This window comes from Artemia sp. Qi Xiang Cuo, chromosome 19 (assembly GCF_049724085.1).
Source record: "Artemia sp. Qi Xiang Cuo chromosome 19, ASM4972408v1, whole genome shotgun sequence".
NCBI classification, from domain to species: Eukaryota; Metazoa; Arthropoda; class Branchiopoda; order Anostraca; family Artemiidae; genus Artemia; species Artemia sp. Qi Xiang Cuo.
This window is the reverse complement of record NC_142812.1, coordinates 26,589,155-26,607,385: the sequence shown is the minus strand read 5'-3', so window position 1 is coordinate 26,607,385 and position 18,231 is coordinate 26,589,155. Positions and strand designations below refer to the sequence as shown.

The 18,231-nt window shown below is 35.2% G+C and overlaps 1 protein-coding gene across 5 annotated transcripts in view; it reads right to left on the bottom strand.

Moving 5' to 3' along the window:
- Positions 1-11,243, bottom strand: part of LOC148940668 (facilitated trehalose transporter Tret1-like) — a 50,657-nt gene extending 39,414 nt beyond the window's left edge. Inside the window, exons 1-2 of one of the 5 annotated variants that reach the window (XM_089104866.1) lie at positions 11,225-11,243; positions 7,023-7,103 (exon numbers count right to left, since the gene is read on the bottom strand). The gene's annotated coding sequence lies outside the window, so the exon portion shown is untranslated. Of the gene's footprint in view, positions 1-7,022; positions 7,104-10,128; positions 10,148-11,121 lie in introns of those variants that run through there. The other 4 variants (XM_089104865.1, XM_089104867.1, XM_089104868.1 and 1 more) reach the window with 4 other exon arrangements.
- Between the last annotated feature and the right edge of the window lie 6,988 nt (positions 11,244-18,231).

Here is an 18,231-nt window from a genome sequence, read left to right as displayed (position 1 = left end):
ATCCTCCAACCACTTTCGACTATTAAAAAGGACACAAGCCCTTTTCATTTCCAATTGAATGAGCGCTTTTTGACGTTTCTACAACATCACTATCTATAAAAACCTTATATGTCCCCAGGGCATAACTTACAACCCTTGCCGCGAGGACTCTGAGGGGGGTTATCATCCTCAAAGACCTAATTTCTAAAACTTTTAAATACGTTGAACCAAATAGCTATCTAAAAATTTTGATTCAATGTGTTTGGGGAAAAGGTGGGCGTAAGAGGAAGGTTAGTTGCCCTCAAATCACTTTTGACTATTTAAAAAGGCACTAGCCCTTTTAATCTCCAATTCAATGAGTATTTTTTAACGTTTCTACGGTAAAAAACCTTCAATACAAACCCTATACGCCCACAGTTCATAATTTAAAACCCTTGTCTTGAGGGCTGTGGGGGAGAGTCTTCCTCAAAGATCTAATTTCAGGGCCATTCAACTACTTTGAACAAAATGGCTATCTCCAAATTTTGATTGGATGTGTTTGGATAAATGGTGGGCGTGGAAGGGGTGGTAGTTGCCATCTAATCACTTTCGAGTATTAAAAAGGGCACTAGCCCATTAAATTTCTAATTAAAGGAGCCCTTTTTGAAGTTTCTACGACAACAATTTCTATAAAAAAAAAAACCTTATATGCCTCCAGGTTATAACTTACAACCCTTGCCCTGAGGGCTTTTGGGGAAGTCTCATCCTTATAAACATAATTTCCGGAAATTTTAACTACGTCGAAAAAAAGGCTATCTCAAAATTTTGATTGGATGTGTTTGGGGAAAAGATGGGTGTGAGAGGGGGATTAGTTGCCCTCCAATCACTTTCGACTATTAAAAAGGGCACTAGCCCTTTGAATTTCCAATCGAACGGACCTTTATTGAAGTTTCTACGACAACGCGTTCTATAAACACCTTACATGCCCCCAGGGCATAACTTACAACCCTTGCCCTGAGGGCTGTGGGGGAGTGTCCTCCTCAAAGATATATTTTTATCTGGAAATCAACAACGCTGAAAAAAATGGCTATCTCAAAATTTTGATTCGATATGTTTGGGGAAATGGTGGGTGTGGAAGGGGTGTTAGTTGCCTTCCAATCACTTTCAACTATCAAAAAGGGCACAAGCCACTCCAATTTACAATCGAATAAGCCCTTTTTGAAATTTCTACGACAACTCCTTCGATACGAAGTGTCCTGGTCTAAGAAAAAGAACCAAAAATAAATAATACATTCTGCCAACATCGTTCTTTACTTAGGCAGCGCTATTGCACTGCTTATGAAATGAAGTGAATTACATATATTAGTGCAAGATGTTTTATGATTGTATCTAAACCACTATATTGTGATAGATATGTCATCTGAGATATCTAAAACTGTGATTGACCCATCTGATTTGATAAAATGATGGCTATGAATGTGATCTAAAGAATGTGTATTGTGATACAGTTACCTTACTTCTCATGATTGAGATCTAAGTTCTTTGAACAATTTAATAGAGTGCTAGTGAAAGCAGAATACTTTACGAATACAGATAATGGTGTTATTATAGCTCTGACTTGCTTAATTTTGATTATAAGAGAGTTTGAACATAGAAATGTCTTCAATAAAAGTGTCAGATTAGTTAAATATTTCATATAAAATCCCATTAGACATACTAAAAAGGGATTTACAACAGCTATGATTTGTTAAATGTAATTTGTGAGATCTTCTTATGGCTTTTTTGTTCACTAAAGCATGGTTAATTGTTCTTAATGATTTATTATTATTATGTCAGGTTAATTATGATTCATCATAACTGATCATGTTTCATTTAAACCGTGATTCGGCTACTTGACTAGAATTATTTCTGGCCAAGCAATAAAAAAAAAATGTAGGTTAGTGACATGGAAGTGCAAAGATATTTTTTTATAAGATTGTTCTTAATTATGGTTCATCATGTCTGATCATTCTTGATTAAACTTAACTCATTGAGTATGAAAAATGGTTACTTGACTATAATTAGTTCTGACCATGTAATAAAAAGATGTAGGTCAGAGACATGCAAGTACAAGGACATTATGACATTCTTTTAAATAACAAATATTTTCATGTTAAATAAAATTCGTGAAATCTTCTTATTTCTGTTTTTTTTTGTGCACCCAAGTATGGCTAATAGTTCTCAATAAGGATTCGCCATGTCTGACTTTGTTCGATTAAACTTGACCCTTTAATTATGAAAACCAATTACTGGAATGTAATTATTTCTAACCATGCAAAAAAATGTATGTCAGTGACATGTAAATGCAATGACATTTTTTAAAAGAAAAACGTGTTCCTGTTAGTGTTTATTTCGCTCATTATAAAAAACGGTTACATTATTATAACTAATTCTAGCCATGCAATAAAGAAAAAATATGGGTCAGCAGTAATAAAAAAATCTAAATCTTGAAGTAAAAAAAAATGCCATAAAAATTGATAGTTCTATACACAAAACAGAAAGTTTCAATTCCAAAGATCATATTTATAACGTAATTTTTTTTGGCAGAGAAGGGGGTGTTTTTTGGAGCAGGGAAACTAAAAACTATGTTCAGAATTCAAAACAGATAAGATTTGCCTCAATGGCTATTTTCGTTGAAAGTTTCATCCCAATAGATCCTTCAAGCCTGATATAAAAATGGCAAGTGGGAAATCCCTGTTTGTAAAAACTAAAAACGATATTAAGAAATGAAACTAAATGATATTTCCACAAGAACTAGCTTTGTTGAAAGTTTCATCCCAATCCTAAGACGCAAGAATGGTGGGCGGAGAATCCCCAGACAATCAACAAAAGTTTCACCAAATAGATCCCTCCAAGTCTAAGATAAAGAAATGACAAGCAGAGAATCCCCATTTGTAAAGCTAAAAACAATGTTCAGAAATGAAAATAAATGCGATTAGCCCATAAGCCTAGCTACATTGAAAGTTTCACTTCAATATGCCCTTTCAATCCTAAAATATTTGAAATGGCACATGGGGTACCCCCATTTGTTAAAAAAAATAGTAATACCTGGGGAACTAAAAGTCGTGGATCAAGGTCACTTGTACTAAAGTTCATTGTCCATCCAACAATATATGAATGGGCATGGGCCTGACACATGTTACCTCAATGTCATGGCTATCTGAGTTCCTCATTATACAAGGAGTTTAAAAAGGCCTTGGAACAGAGTAAAGGAACATACACCAGTCATTATCATTGAGCAGTTACTATTTCCCTCCTTGGAAACTCCCCCATGAACAGTTCCTTTGTAAGAATTCCTTTGTAAGAAGTAAGATATCCCCCCCCCCAAAAAAAAAGGTCACTCCAAACAATTCCATCCTCACTGAACAATCCCCCAGAAAATGTTTGCAGACAATTCCACCTAGAAAAATTTCCTTAATTTCACTTCAGATTGTTTATTTAGTTTCTGATCATTATTCAAATCATACTGGAACACCCCACTCTCATGGAAATTTTCCTTGTAAATCCCTAAATGCAAAGTTTCTCCCGCGGAAAATCCTCTGTGGTGGATTTTTTACATGGAAAACACACCCTGCATGAAAAATCGTCCTAACAATTCCAACCCAGCTGAAAATTTTCCCATGAACGATTCCCCCAGGACATCTCTACATGTAAAATTGAGTCGCCAAAGAACAAGTAAGACAAATAAAAAGAATTCCATATATGGATTGTGGCAAATTTCTAAAAACTTCCATCCCCATGAAAAATTTTTCCCATTTGCATACCCCCCCCCCAAAAAAAAACAGCAAAATGTCCGTATATTTGCCAATAATAAATACTATATGTAAACAATATAGTATTTGTTCCTTTCTGCAGGACCTGTGGGGTCATGTTATCCCCAGAGGCATAATCATTGGACCTTTCAACTTTGTTGAACAAGTTAAATTTATAGAAATTTTGATCAGATTTCTTTGGGGGAAAAAAGGTCGTCAGAAGGGGCTAGTTTTCATCCAATCTAGTTGGTCACTTAAAAACGATCCTAAAACCTTTAATTTATGTTGAAGTGAGTCCTTTCCCAATTTTATTGGACCATTGGTTGGATACAATCACCCCTGAGAAGAATTAAAAAGAAAGTGACATGCATCCATTATTGTCCTTCAGGGAAAAATACAAAATTCCACATTTTTACAGATAAAAGCTTTTGCATTTATGCTTAATTTACTTTATAAAAGGGTGTTAAGGCTAATATGAATACGTACATATACATTTTATTAGTATATACTTAAACCAACAACAATTGTATTGAGCAAAACAAATAGGCAAACAATACAAAATTTGAAAACAACACAAAATTAAATTTTACTTGGTGCTGAGAAGCCCAAGATCTTTTCAGTTTGAACTCTTGGTCACATTTCTTGGCTTTTTGACCATTCTGATTTTGACTTTTGTCTTCTGGCTTTTGTTACTTTGGAATTTTATCAGCACTTGTTAAATTATTTAATTATATTTGAGATTAGTTGCAATTAAAACCATCAGTACCAGAGGTACAACAGCAGGTCTATTGTTCATTTCCTGGATTACTCCACAAAATATTACAAGGTGTAAACTAATTTTTGGCAACCTTTGTACTTTCTAAATTTAGAATTTCAGCAGGAGCTCTTTAAAACTTTCATAGTGTCCGTCTTACATATCATACAAAAATCAAAATGACAGTTTTGTTCACATAACAGCAGAACATCTCAAAATTGCTGTTCACCTTCTTCTTTGTCAAAGCAAATATAACAACACAGAAGTCTGTCACAAATCACACCCATATCTTCTGAAATTGTCAGGCACAGCAAATCAGGTTAACAACTGTAGAGAAGTGATTTTTTTTTTCAAAATAATTTATTTTCATGAAAAATAGCATTGATCCGCCAACTACACAGATCATTTTGCTTGTGAACAGGTTAACCTATGAAGGACAGCCTTAAGTACCATCTGTCATTGTTACATATGACTTTTATCTTCTTTAGAATAATAACTGCTCCAATTTTGTTTGAGAGACTATCCCTAGTGGCTTCCACAACAAGTGGCTTTCACTAGATTATAACATGTGATTTCCTATCATTATCACTTGTTTATTCCCCAACTTTCACACAAAAAGGCATTAGCAATGCAGAACATTGTTTAGGCACTTGGTAAAAGGTATTTGACAATCATTTTTGCTTATATGGCTGTGAAATTCTAGCAACAAGAGCAAGAAAGGTATCACTGCTCATAGTGCAGACATAGCAAAATGACAGACTTACAAAATTTGAAGCAAATGATACAGCTCTAGTGGTCATCCATTTATTTCAAGCTAAAACATAAAGGAAATCAATCACCAAAAAGAGGTTTATCACTAGGGTACAGGAGAGGCAGATAATATCAAATAGCTTTTTATTTTATTTAAATGGGTCAAAACCTGCAACCACTGCTGAACCTAGAAATGTAAAGGGCTTTGCTTTTCTATTCCTGGATTGCTTAACAAAATTTTCTGTCTCAAGGTCTCCCTCTTATTATCACTTCATTTTCTAAATGTGCTGTAAATGATTGCTTGTGCAATGTGTTATATCATTTTGTATATCTACATCAAAAATTGCATAATTGAAATTAATTTAAACAGTGGAGTACAAAGAGAAAAAAAAAAATCTCTACAATCTAAAATTTACATCTACAGAGGTAATGTTAAAACACAACCATTAAAAAGATAAGACAGAAGGAATGGAATGAGAAGTATCACAGCCAGCCCAATAGTGCTGTCTAAGTAATGAGAAATATGGGCATAGTGCATTATTTATTTATTTTTCACCAAGGCACTTTGTAAAGAATGAGTTGTTGTAGAAACTTTGTAACAATCACTATAGTAAACAATTACTACTACTACTACAACTAAAAACTCAGTGCAGCACCAAGCTACCTAAGGCCAAAACAGCTATACATGGTCATCCTCCCTCTTAATCTATTCAAAGCCTCTCTCTTTACACCCTCCCAGGAAGTTCTCTTCCACTTAAATCTTTTCATACGACATCCTCCCACCCCAACCAGCAAACTGAAAGTTCCCTTCTTAAGAGTCAAAAGTGAGAAGAGCACAACAAGCCACCCTCCCATTCATCATTTCCCCAAACACATCCAGTAAAGCTTTTTTAGCTTTACTGGATTCATTTCCCCAAACACAACCAGTAAAGCTATACATCCAAGTATAGCTTTTTTGTTCACCATAGTTGAAAGGTCCAGTAATTATGTGTTTAAGGATGTCAACCCCTACCCCCCCAAGCCCTCAGGGCAAAGGCTATAAGTTATGCTAGTTGCCCATTGTTAAGGCATAAGATTTTTATAGAAAGTGTGGTTGTATAAACTTTGGAGGGAGCTCATTCAACTGGAAAATGGAAGTTTGAGTGCCCTTTTTAAGAGTCAAAACTGAACTGTGGGGAAAAGCCATTTTTTATATATACATGTATTGTTACCAATTGTTTTTTCTTTTAGTTCTGGCTGCTATTGGGCCAAGTTGTTTTTTACTTACAGTTTGATACCTTAAGCAAACTGTTTGAAAGACACTCTCAACAATTGAAGTTAATTACAAATTATCTTAGAAACATGACAGCCAAGCAAACAACAACATGATGGGTTGGGGGGTTTGAGCCCCCCCCCTCCAAAAAATTTTAGTTCTAACTTTAAGAGCCTAGGCTATGTAAAAGATTAGATAGTATTTCCAAGTTTTGACTCTAACTTGAAGCATGCATCCAAAATTTGGATCCACTGTTGACTATCAGTGTATTTAAAATTAAGAGTGTTGTATGTGGTCAAAACATTCAAGCTAATCATATATTTATTAAGAAAATTTGAATGGTGAAGCAATCAACTCTCAACAGTGATTTAATTATTAAAGTGGTGATTAGGGTAGAAGATCTCCTTTTGGGAAAGACCACTTTTCTTTGGCACTCTAAAAAAATAGAGATGAGTTTTTGGATTGTTTCTATTTTACTGCAGCATGACACAATGTGACTGTAGTAAGAATATCTCACCTTTTATCTGCCTCCTTGGTGAGATCTTCACTAATAATTTGTCATCTTAAATTTATAGTGTAGTCTCTATTTTGACAAGCACTTGAAAGTAAAAAAATGTATTTAATGTTTCTGATGTATAGAATAAATATCAAGCAATAAAATTTACATTTTTAGAGTCAGAGGACAATCAACCTTCTGTTAATATGTGAATAAAACTGAAACACTGAAAGGATATACCAAAATTAGAATTTGGGATGTCCATTGCCACGCCAGTTAACAAGCTTGACCAATCGATTCTGGAATCGGTGCAGCGGAGAGCAACGAAATGCATAAGGAGTTTTCAAAATTTGCCATATTCTACCAGACTTCAGAGGCTCAAAATACCATCTCTCACATACCGACGTAAGCGAGGAGATGTATTGATGACATTCAAATTGATCTGCAACCACGATATCATCCCTGACTTATTCCAGTTAGATAGTTCGTCAAGAACAAGAGGGCACCCCTAAAGCTCTACCGGAAACGCGCTAATACCAGGCTGCGAAACAAATTTTTCTCCAACCGTGTGGTTGGCTTATGGAATTCCCTTAGCCAGAATGCAGTCATGTCCCCTAATACTGAAGCCTTCAAGTCAGCTGTTGACAGAGATTGGTGCAGCAAGCCATGGCGCACAGTTTGGGATGCGCCCGATGAGCTGAGCCACCATCATCATTGACCGGCGTCTACAGGATTCGTCCTTATCGCTGGCTAGTGCGATTTAAGGTAATTTAAGGTAATATATACACCAAAATAGGATAATTGGTATTTCCAAAAAGAGGTCGTTTTAGGCAGCCCAAGTCAATAAACTAATTATTCCAAGTGTTTGATCATAAATAATTCTAATAATAACCATATTAATGCATAGCTTAGGTTTTTAGCTATTCATTGACATATATTATTCTTCTTGATTCCTATTTGGTAACAACATGTGAGGGTTAGAGTTTTGTATAATCATGCTTAATTGCACACTGGTTTTATACCCTAACTGTCTGACTACAGGGTATCTTAGGCAAAATTCTAGCTTAGCTACTTTTCACTATCTTGGAAGGGATATAGGTTAGAAAAATGAAACTTTCAGTAATGAATCCAGGGCCAAAAATATACTCTGGGAAAGTATTGTCAAGCAGTACTTTCACATTATCCTGGCCTCTCTAAAAAGTCAAGTTTGGTTAATGCTAATGAAATAAAATAGGATGTATATATAATAGTTTAGAAACAAATTTGGGCTACATATGTGCACATTAGGTTGGGGGTAAAGCAATGCATATATTAAATACATAGGTACCTTTTTCCCTCCTAAAATCCAAAAAAACACAGTTTAATATCATATATGCAATGCAAACCATGCTATCACTGCCTAGTCTACAGCAGTTATCATGTCAAAAATGGGTTTAATCATTGCCTTCTCTATAGTGATTAAGCCAAGAGGCCCAGATAATGTGAAAGTACCTGCCAAGCTTCTATGTTAACTATTTCTGATTTCCAAGTCTTAGAAATTTGCCTACTTGACAGGTCTACCTATTGAAATTTTGACTAAACAACACTTTATTTTACTTTTCAGTTATCAGTTTCTTTTTCTCTAGCTTTAGTTCTGAAAATTTGAATTCTTGTTATTTGAGAAGAATTTTAATCCATATCATTGGGTTTTTCCTGGATTTAGAAAATGTATTTGCATATCTTTAAAACCTTATAAATCGGGATTGAGCAAAGTTGTGAAACGGAAAACAGTTTTGTTGTACTTCAGTTAAGCAGGATCTATTTTGCAAGGTTTAGCTTTCATAAGACAAGGGTTTTTAAATGTCATCAATAGTCAGAGCCCTCTACAGAGAAAAGGAGTGGAGGTAAGTACTTCAAAGTACCTTCCCAGGATATAGGCTACTTTAGTCTGTAGACCCATCCCTAAAAGTTCCATTGTCCTAACCTGACTCCTTTCCAAGATAGCAAAAACTAGCTAAGCCAGAATTGGTACTGGTGCATTATGCAGGCACCACAAAGAATTCAAGTTTGGTTAATGCTAACAAAATAAAATAGGATGAATATATAACAATTTAGAAACAAGTTTGGGCAATATATTTTCACATTAGGGGGAGGGGGGATAAACATAGCATATATTAAATACATAACTTAACCTAGGTACCTTCCCCCCCTAAACCCCCCAAAAAATTGTTTAAATATTGTAACTCATTGAGAAACCATGGCTTTACAACCATTTATCTATAGTGGTCTCTTGCAAATAGCCTGTATAATATATTGCAGTGGGCCTACATAATGCACTAGTATCCCAGAATTTTATAATCAAATAAAAAATTTGGTAAATTTTTACCAAATCATATTATTGAGTTAGAAATAAAGTGAATACACCATTTGATACCTTTTTTATGCTGATTACAAATATAATAATCATTTATATTGGAAATGAATTTAAGCCCCCCCCCCTAACCTAACCTAACCTAACCACCAACCCTATATATGCAAATATATATCCTGAATTGACATATAGGTAAAGTTCTACAAAATCATATTATTGAGTTAGGACTAAAGTGAATACACCATTTGATGCCTTTTTTTATGCTGATTACAAATATAATAAGCATTTCTATTAGAAAAAAATTTCAGCCCCCCCTATCCAGGCTCCGTCAGGGTTAGGTTAGGCATAGCCTCGAGAGGGGGGGGGGCTGAAATTCATTTACTATAGAAATGCTTATTATATTTGTAATCAGCATAAAAAAAGGCATCAAATGGTGTATTCACTTTAGTCCTAACTCAATAATATGATTTTGTAGAACTTTACAGACATATATAGGGGGGGAGGCTAAAATTCATTTCCAATAGAAATGATTGTTATATTTGTAATCACCATAAAAAAGGCATTGAATGGAATATTCACTTTATTTGAAACTCAATAATATGATTTGGTAAAAATTTACCAAAATTTGAATGCAATGTAATAACCTTTTTCTAAATCCAAAAAGTACAGAAAATTATCTTCTTCAAGGGTTCAAAAAGGGCTTAAAATTGAATTTATGGAAAAAGCAATTATTATATTCAGAAAGAGCATAAAAAAGGCATTGAGCTGTATGTTCACCTAAGTCATAGGTCACTGGTTTAAGCTCCTTCAAATTTACCATTACTTTTAATCTTAAGTTTTGTATATAGCCTAGGCTAGACTAGGTCTATAGGCCTATATTGTTCTCAGACTGCTGATCAGAGCAGAATGATGAAAGACGTTTGCATAAAAACAGCAAAAGATGTAAGATCTTGATTCAAAGATTTCCCTTTTAAGTGTTTTCTGACAAAAAAATTAAGATCTTAGCATATTGATGAGTGAAAAAACAGGCCTAGTATTTCCTTCAGGAAAGCTCCTCTCCTCTTGTGTTACCATATCCAGGAATTACTGTTTAGGCCTATTTACCGGTAAAGTTCTACAAAATCATATTAGGCCTGTTTTTTTACTCATTAATGTGCTAAGATCTTACATCTTTTGTCAGAAAATGCTTAAAACTGAATTCTTTGAACAAACATTCTACATCCTTGGTTGTTTTTGTGCAAACGTCTTTCATCATTCTGCTCTGATCAGTGGTCTGAGAACAATGATGAGTAGATCATCAAAGTTCTCTCATCATTGTTCTATATGGCAGAAAGATGGCGTCTTTCACGTATTTTGCCAACATCAGCAAGCTGTAAGATTTTAGATAAAAGATGAGTTGAAAAACAATAATCTTTGCAGAAAGATGTAAGATCTTAGATGTAAAATCTTAGTGCTAAAAAACGGGCCTATTATTGAGTTAGGACTAAAGTAAATACACCATTCGATGCCTTTTTGTATGCTGATTACAAATATAGGCCTAATAAGTATTCCTATCGGAAATGAATTTCAGCCCCCCCTATATAGGCTATACCTAACCTAACCATGAATTGGCCTATATAGGGGGGGGGGGGCTGAAATTCATTTCTGATAGAAATGCTTATTATATTCGTAATCAGCATAAACAAAGGCATGGAATCGTGTATTCACTTTAGTCCTAACTCAATAGGCATGATTTCGTAGAACTTTACCTATTTACCAAACAAGACCTACTAGCCAAATTCCAAAGAGAATAGTCTCAAATTTATAAATATACTTAGATAAAGACAAGCAAAATTAACACATCATATTCCCACGGGAATTCTGCTTTATTTACAGGAATTTAAATGTCTCATCTGCTTCTGCCTGTCTGTTGCAGTGTTGCCATTCTCTTGGCGTGCTCAAACCAACGTAGTTACTGACTTCTAACTTTGTTTGGGATCGTGTCTGTTGATTTTAGTCTTCTACGGACTTCTTCATTTGTTGAACAGTCATTATATTTAATCATCACTACCAGGCGTAGGCATCTAATTTCGAATGCAAGAACGGTGCGTTCGTTTTGCCTTTTATTGTCCAAGTTTCACATCTATACAAAGCAAAGGGTATGATCAGAATATTAAAAAGGTGAGTTTTCAGACGGTTCAAAAGGTGGCTGGACTCCCATAAATTTGAGAGTCCTCTAAAACTAGAGCTTCCAAGGGCTACGTGTCGTTTAAAGTCAGCAGTGTGAAAATTATCAGCACTTTAGTTTTGTTTGTGTTAATCTGAATCCCAAATGACTTCGTTGTTTTATAGATGCTATCTGCCTGTCTTCGGAGTTCTTGTGGGGTCGTAGCTAGCTGGTCAATATCATCAGCGCACGTTATTTTGTCGAGTAGGATCCTATTTATTTTCGCCCCATACCCAGCTAGTATCAGATATAGGATGGCTTGTAGGAATAGATTGAACAGATTCGGGAATAGGATGCATCCTTGGAGGACTCCGGAAGTTGTCGATACCCCATCAGAGAGGCGATCTGTAAACCAAATTTGGCCTTTGATCTTGGTTTACACGTCCTCGAAAATTTTTACAACAATGTTTGGGGCATCGTAGTTATTTTAGAATATTCCAAACCCTTCCATCCATGTGAGGTGAAAGGCCTTTCGGAATTCAATGAATAGTTGATAGAGCTCTCTTACAAACGCGTTGTACCATTTCTTCAGTAGGCGCACAGTAAAGATATCGTCAATAGTAGATCGTTTTTGTCAAAACCAAGCTTCATACTCGTCGACAGCATGAGCGATGATTGTTTGTATTCTATGAAGAAGGTCTTAGTCAGGATTCTGGTTCGGTGGCTTGCCAAGCTTATAGGTCGGTAGTTTTCACATTCTTTTTTCGAAACCATTTTTGTGAATTAGGATTATTGCAGCCTTATGCCACTGTCATGGGACATATCCTGTGGCCCAAGTGGCTGTTTTAATACTGTGGTATAGGTCAACAACATCTTTTGAGTCGACATTTATTAGTTCCACAGAGACACTGTCTGGTCCTGGAGCTTTGCCTCTCTTCAGAGATTCATGGCCGCTTTGGTCTTGGATTTTATTGGAAGTGGTGGTTTGTCACTCTTTGTGATTGGGAAATAGTTTAGGACGTTTGGTTCTGTCACTACTTTTGCTTTTTATTTCTCTTCAAAATAATCTTTCCATTGAGTGAGCTTTATTTTCGGATCATTGATATCTTTCCCCTGTTTGTCCAAGATCACAGACCTTCTGGGATCTCTCCTGGTGGATAATTCTCTGACTGGTTTGAAGACTTCGTGACTGTTGTTTTTCTTGAACTGGGTTTCACTGTCTTTACACTTCTTGGTGATGCGGCTTTGGAGTGCATTAAGTTCCGCAAACACACTCTCTGGTCCTGGACTTTGCCTCGCTTCAGAGATTCATGGCCGCTTTGGTCTCGAGTTTTTATTGGAAGCGCCGGTTTGTCACGCTTTGTGATTAGGAGGCAGTTTAGGACGTTTGGTTCCGTCACCATTTTTGCGCTTAGTTTCTTTTCAAAATAATCTTTCCATTGAGTGAGCTTAATTTTTTAGATCGTTAATATCTTTCCCCTGTTTGTCCAAGATCACAGACGTTTTAGGATTTCTCCTGGTTGATAATTTTCTGACTGGTTTGAAGATTTTGTGACTGTTGCTTTTCATGAACTGGGTTTCACTGTCCTTACATTTCTTAGTGATGTGGTTCTGGAGTGCCTTTCGGACTTCTCGTTCGATTTTTCTTTTGAGATGCCTGTAGGTCTCTCGGCTACTTTGGTCAAATTTGCTGCTGCATAAGCATTTCTGGTCACATAGTCGTGTTATTTCTTCGGCGATCCAAGTTTTTTTTTAATCTTTGGTCTTTCTACCAAGTGTGTTATTTGCAGTCTCTATTATTGCGGAATTAGCATGTTTGGTCAATATCTTCAGGAGTTTTGAGGGGTGTGGATATACTCGTTGTGTCCTGAAGCCTTGTAGAGAGACTAGTGGTATAAGCGCCATTTTTTGTTAGGGTCGCGGAGAAGTTTTATTCAGAATTTTGGAATCTTTGTCGTCTTCGCAAGTCGTCAGCGAGGTGCGTCTCAGCCAGACCAACTATATCCCATTTGTATTTGTTAATTTCTCTCAATAGGAAATCGATTTTCCCAGGTTTTACTAAAGTTCGGGTGCTAAGTATGTTTTCGGTTACCCCGGACGCGGTAGCCGGTTCAGCATCATAAAGAGTTTTGTTGGTTACCCCAGACGCGGAAGTACTTTGATCTTCCGAGTTTCTGGTCATATTCTTATTTAGAAAGGAGAAGGTTTCTTGGCTGATTCGTTGACGGTGATGAGCCACTTCTCTCCATCAACTTACAGAGGCCGTTGTTCATATCTGGATCTCCCGCCCTTTCGTAGTGGTCCTCCTATAGAGGATCCTGCCAAAATGATAATCTGTGTCACCATGCAATTTAACCCATTGTTGGGAAAAGGTTTGTAACTCACGGGACGCCTCCACACGACGTCAGAACCTGCAGAGTGTACACTCAAGGGGGCTTTTCCTTCTCCACCTAAATTTAGAGGCCCTCGGGTGAGGATGCCCCAGTTTCTAGTATAGACCTTCAGGGACTAGGTCCCCCCTTGTCTGCACCTCCGATGGAGGCCCCTACTGAGAAGAAAAATAATTTAAATACATATAAAATTGGAAAAAAACAAGGATATATTCATCGATGCTTGGTGCACAATATAAAATAAGAATTCCATATTTTTTTGGTTATTATTTTTGTATAGTCTAGGGCAGTGTGAGACCAATAGAGGGGGGATGTTTTATTAAGTGGGCAACCAGTGGAGCTAGCTCCTGTTTTTGTGCTGTATGTGACTCTAAGCACCCCATAAGTAGAAACTTTCTGAATGTAGTGAATTAAGATTTCTTTTACGACAGTGTTCAGAACAGACAAGAAATGCTCAAACAAATTGCCAAATTTAGCGATACCAACCATTTACCAGCCTTTCCCTCCTAATTCCTCCGACCAAATTTGAAGATAGTCATATATGAGTATAAAACCCGGATATGGCTCATTTAATTAGAAATCATAAGTCTTAGTGTTGTTTTTAAAAGTCAAAAGTGATAGGAGGGCATACAGGCTATTTATAGAATTAATTTAAAAAAACTCTTTCCACAAAGATAAGTTCTTCAAAAAAAAGTAAAGAACTCCCTTAAACTAAAAACGAACAAAATAGAATCAAATAATCTACCAAGATTAAAATTACCACAAATCAGTATCAATAAAAAATGAAACCCAAAAACAAGCAGAAATTAAAGTAAATGTGAGAGTCAAACTCAAAACGAGCAGAAATTAATATGAGTAGGGTTCTAAACTCCTATGCTTTCTAAAAGCCAGAATATAATTTGTACTTTAATGAAAAAAATTCAAATGAATTTATTGAAAAAAATGTACATTGTCAGTTTAATATACATTTGCTGATATTTATTCCTTAAAATTTCTTAAAGTTATAAAAATGAAAAAATTTAAAAGAATTTTTGTCAGTAAAACACAAATTATAATCTGGCTTTTAGAAAGCATAAGGATTTAGAACCTACTCATATTAATTTCTGCTCGTTTTGAGTTTGACTCTGTTATTTACTTTAATTTCTGTTTGTTTTGGGTTTCATTTATTTATAGATAATGATTAGTCGAAGTTGTTTGCTTTGTACATTATTTGATTCTATTTTTGTTCATTTCTGATTTAATTGAGTTCTTCTCTTTTTTTGAAAAACTTATTTTGTGGAAAAAGTTTTTTTGAATAATTTCTGTTTGCTTTATATTGACATTAAATAAAAAAAACAAGTTTTTTAAACTGAAAGTAAGGAGCGACATTAAAACTTGAAACGAACAGAAATTATTCCGTATATGAAAGGGGCTACCCCCTCCTCAACGCCTCGCTCTTTACGCTAAAGTTTTTTATTGTTTTAAAAAATAAATTTGTGAGACAGAGTCAAACTTTAGCGTAAAGAGCGAGGCGTTGAGGAGGGGACAGCCCCTTTCATATACGGAATAATTTCTGTTCGTTTTAAGTTTTAATGTCGCTCCTTACTTTCAGTTTAAAAAACTTGTTTTTTTATTTAATTTCTGATCGTTTTTTTAGTTAATGCAGCTTTTATTTTGGCTCACCATCATGAATAAGTAAACAAAATTTGGATGAAAATTTTACTCTTCTTTTGGTAAATGGCTGTCTCTAAATTTGGTTCTGACGTAATTTACAAATTAACTTACGTAACGAACTTCTATATTCGTATATTTTTCTTCTGGCAAAAAAATACATTGCAGATATAGTTGCAGATTTTTGCAGATATGAGCTTGAAACCTATGTAATAGGGTTTTCTGATACGCTGAATCTGACGGTGGAATTTTCATTAAAATCCTTTCACTTGTAGGGGATGTTTCCTCCCTCTTTAAAAAATCAGGTAAATTTTCTCAGGCTCGTAGCCTTTGATGAGTAATACTAAACTTAATAAAATTTATATATTTAGAATCAGCATTATAAGCCCATTCTTTTGGTACATTTATTGACGTCAAACTTCGGTTTTAAAAAGTTTCGAATACTATTGAGCCGTATCGCTTGTTTTTTTTTATTACTTATATGTTATTACGTATATGAGGGGGTTCTCCCCTTAGTCAATACCACGCTATTTAAATTAAAAGTTAAAAAAAATTTTAATTCACAAACCCCTGAATCACAAAAGCCGTTTAATTAGAATTGATAGCTATTTTGAAAGCACTAAAAAAATTGTAGTGTAAAGAGCGAGGTATTGACTTGGGGGCTAACCCCCTCATATACGTAATAATATCTGTTCGTTTTAAGTTTTAATGTTGCTCCTTACTTTCAGTTGAAAAAACTTGTTTTTTTATTTAATTTCTGATCGTTTTTTAAATAAAGCTCGGAAATCCGGCACACCCTTCATAGAAATGTCCCTTACCCCAAAGAAACATCCTCCACGGAAAGATTCTCCCGAGTAACCCCCTCCTCCAGCCCTCCCCCCACTAGAAAAAAATCCTTCCTGAAAATGTCTGTATACTTCCCAATCACCAATACAACATATAAGCAATGGGCAAAGTTCATATCTTGCAGCCCTTCCCCTGGGAACTGTGGGGGATTAAGTCATCCTAAAAGACATATTTATAGTATTTTCGACTATGCTGAACAAAATGGCTATCTCAAAATTTTAATTGGGTGACTTTGAGAAAAAAATGAGTGTGGGAGGGGGCCTAGTTGCCCTCAATTTTTGGAGGGCACGCATCGTGATCTTTCTTCGAGAAAAAAATGCAAATTTTTACCTTTTTGCAGATAGGAGTGTGAAACTTCTTTAATAGGGTTCTCTGATAAGCTGAATGTGATGATGTAATTTTCGTTAAAGTTAAATAAAATTGCAAAATTCCACATTTTTGCAGATAGGAGTTTGAAGCTTCTTTAATAATGTTCGTTGATAACCTGAATCTGATGGTGTGAATTTCGTTAAAGTTAATTAAAAAAATTTGTAATTAAAACAAAATTTTATTGTTTAAAAAAAATTGTGTTGTGAGAAAGTCAAACTTTAGCGTAAAGAACGAGGCGTTGAGGAGGGGACAGCCCCTTTCATATACGGAATAATTTCTGTTCGTTTTAAGTTCTAACGTCGTTCCTTACTTTCAGTTAAAAAAAACTTGTTTTTTTTATTTAAATTGTTAACGTTTTTTAATTAATTCAGGTTTTTATTTTTGCTCACTGTGCATGAATAATTAAAAATAAATTTGCATATTAATTTTACTTTTATTTGGTTAAAAGGCTTTCTCGAAACTTGTTGAATTTTATTTACGAACGTTTTTATTAGTACTAAATATACGTAAATTACGAATTAACTTACGTAACGAACTTCTATATTCATATATTTTTAATACGTATATTAGTTTGCCCCTAGTCAATACCTTGCTCTTTAAGCTAAAGTTTGAATTTTGTTCTAATTCTTTAAAAATGACCCCTTAATCAGAAAGGCCGTTAATTAGAATAAATAGCTCTTATGAAAGTACTAAAACATCTTTGGCTTAAAGAGCGAGGTATTGACTAGAAGGTGAACCCAATCATATAGCTAGTATTTTTGTTAGTTTTAAGTTTTAATGTTGCTCCTTACTTTCAGTTGAAAAAATCCATTTTTTTTTTTATTTAATTTATGATTTATTTTTTTTAAAATAATTATGGGAAATCCGGCGCCCCCTTCATAGCAATATCCCTTCCCCCATGAAAACTTCTTTCATGAAAAGATCCTCCCATACAACCCCCGACCCACCCCCACCCCCAACAACCAGAAAAAAATACCCCAGAAAACGTCTGTATAGTTCCCAAAAGCCAAAACTATATGTTAAAATTGGGTAAAGTTCATAACTTTCAGCCCACCCCCTGGGGGCTTCGAGGGATTAAGTCATCCTAAAAGACACAGTTATAATATTTTCGACCATGCTGAACAAAATGGCTATCTCAAAATTTTGATTGGGTGACTTTGGGAAAAAATGAGCGCGGGAGGGGGCCTAGTTGCCCTCCATTTTTTTTGGTCACTTAAAAAGGGCACTAGAACTTTTAATTTCCGTTCGAATGAGCCCTCCCACGATATTCTAGGACCACTGGGTCGATACTGTCACCCCTGGGGAAAAAAAAAAAACAAAAAAAAACAAACAAAAAAAAACAAATAAACACGCATCCGTGATCTTTCTTCTGGCTAAAAATGGAAAATTCCACATTTTTGTATATAGGAGCTTGAAACCTCTACAGTAGGGTTCTCTGATACGCTAAATATGATAGTGTGATTTTCATTAAGGTTCTAT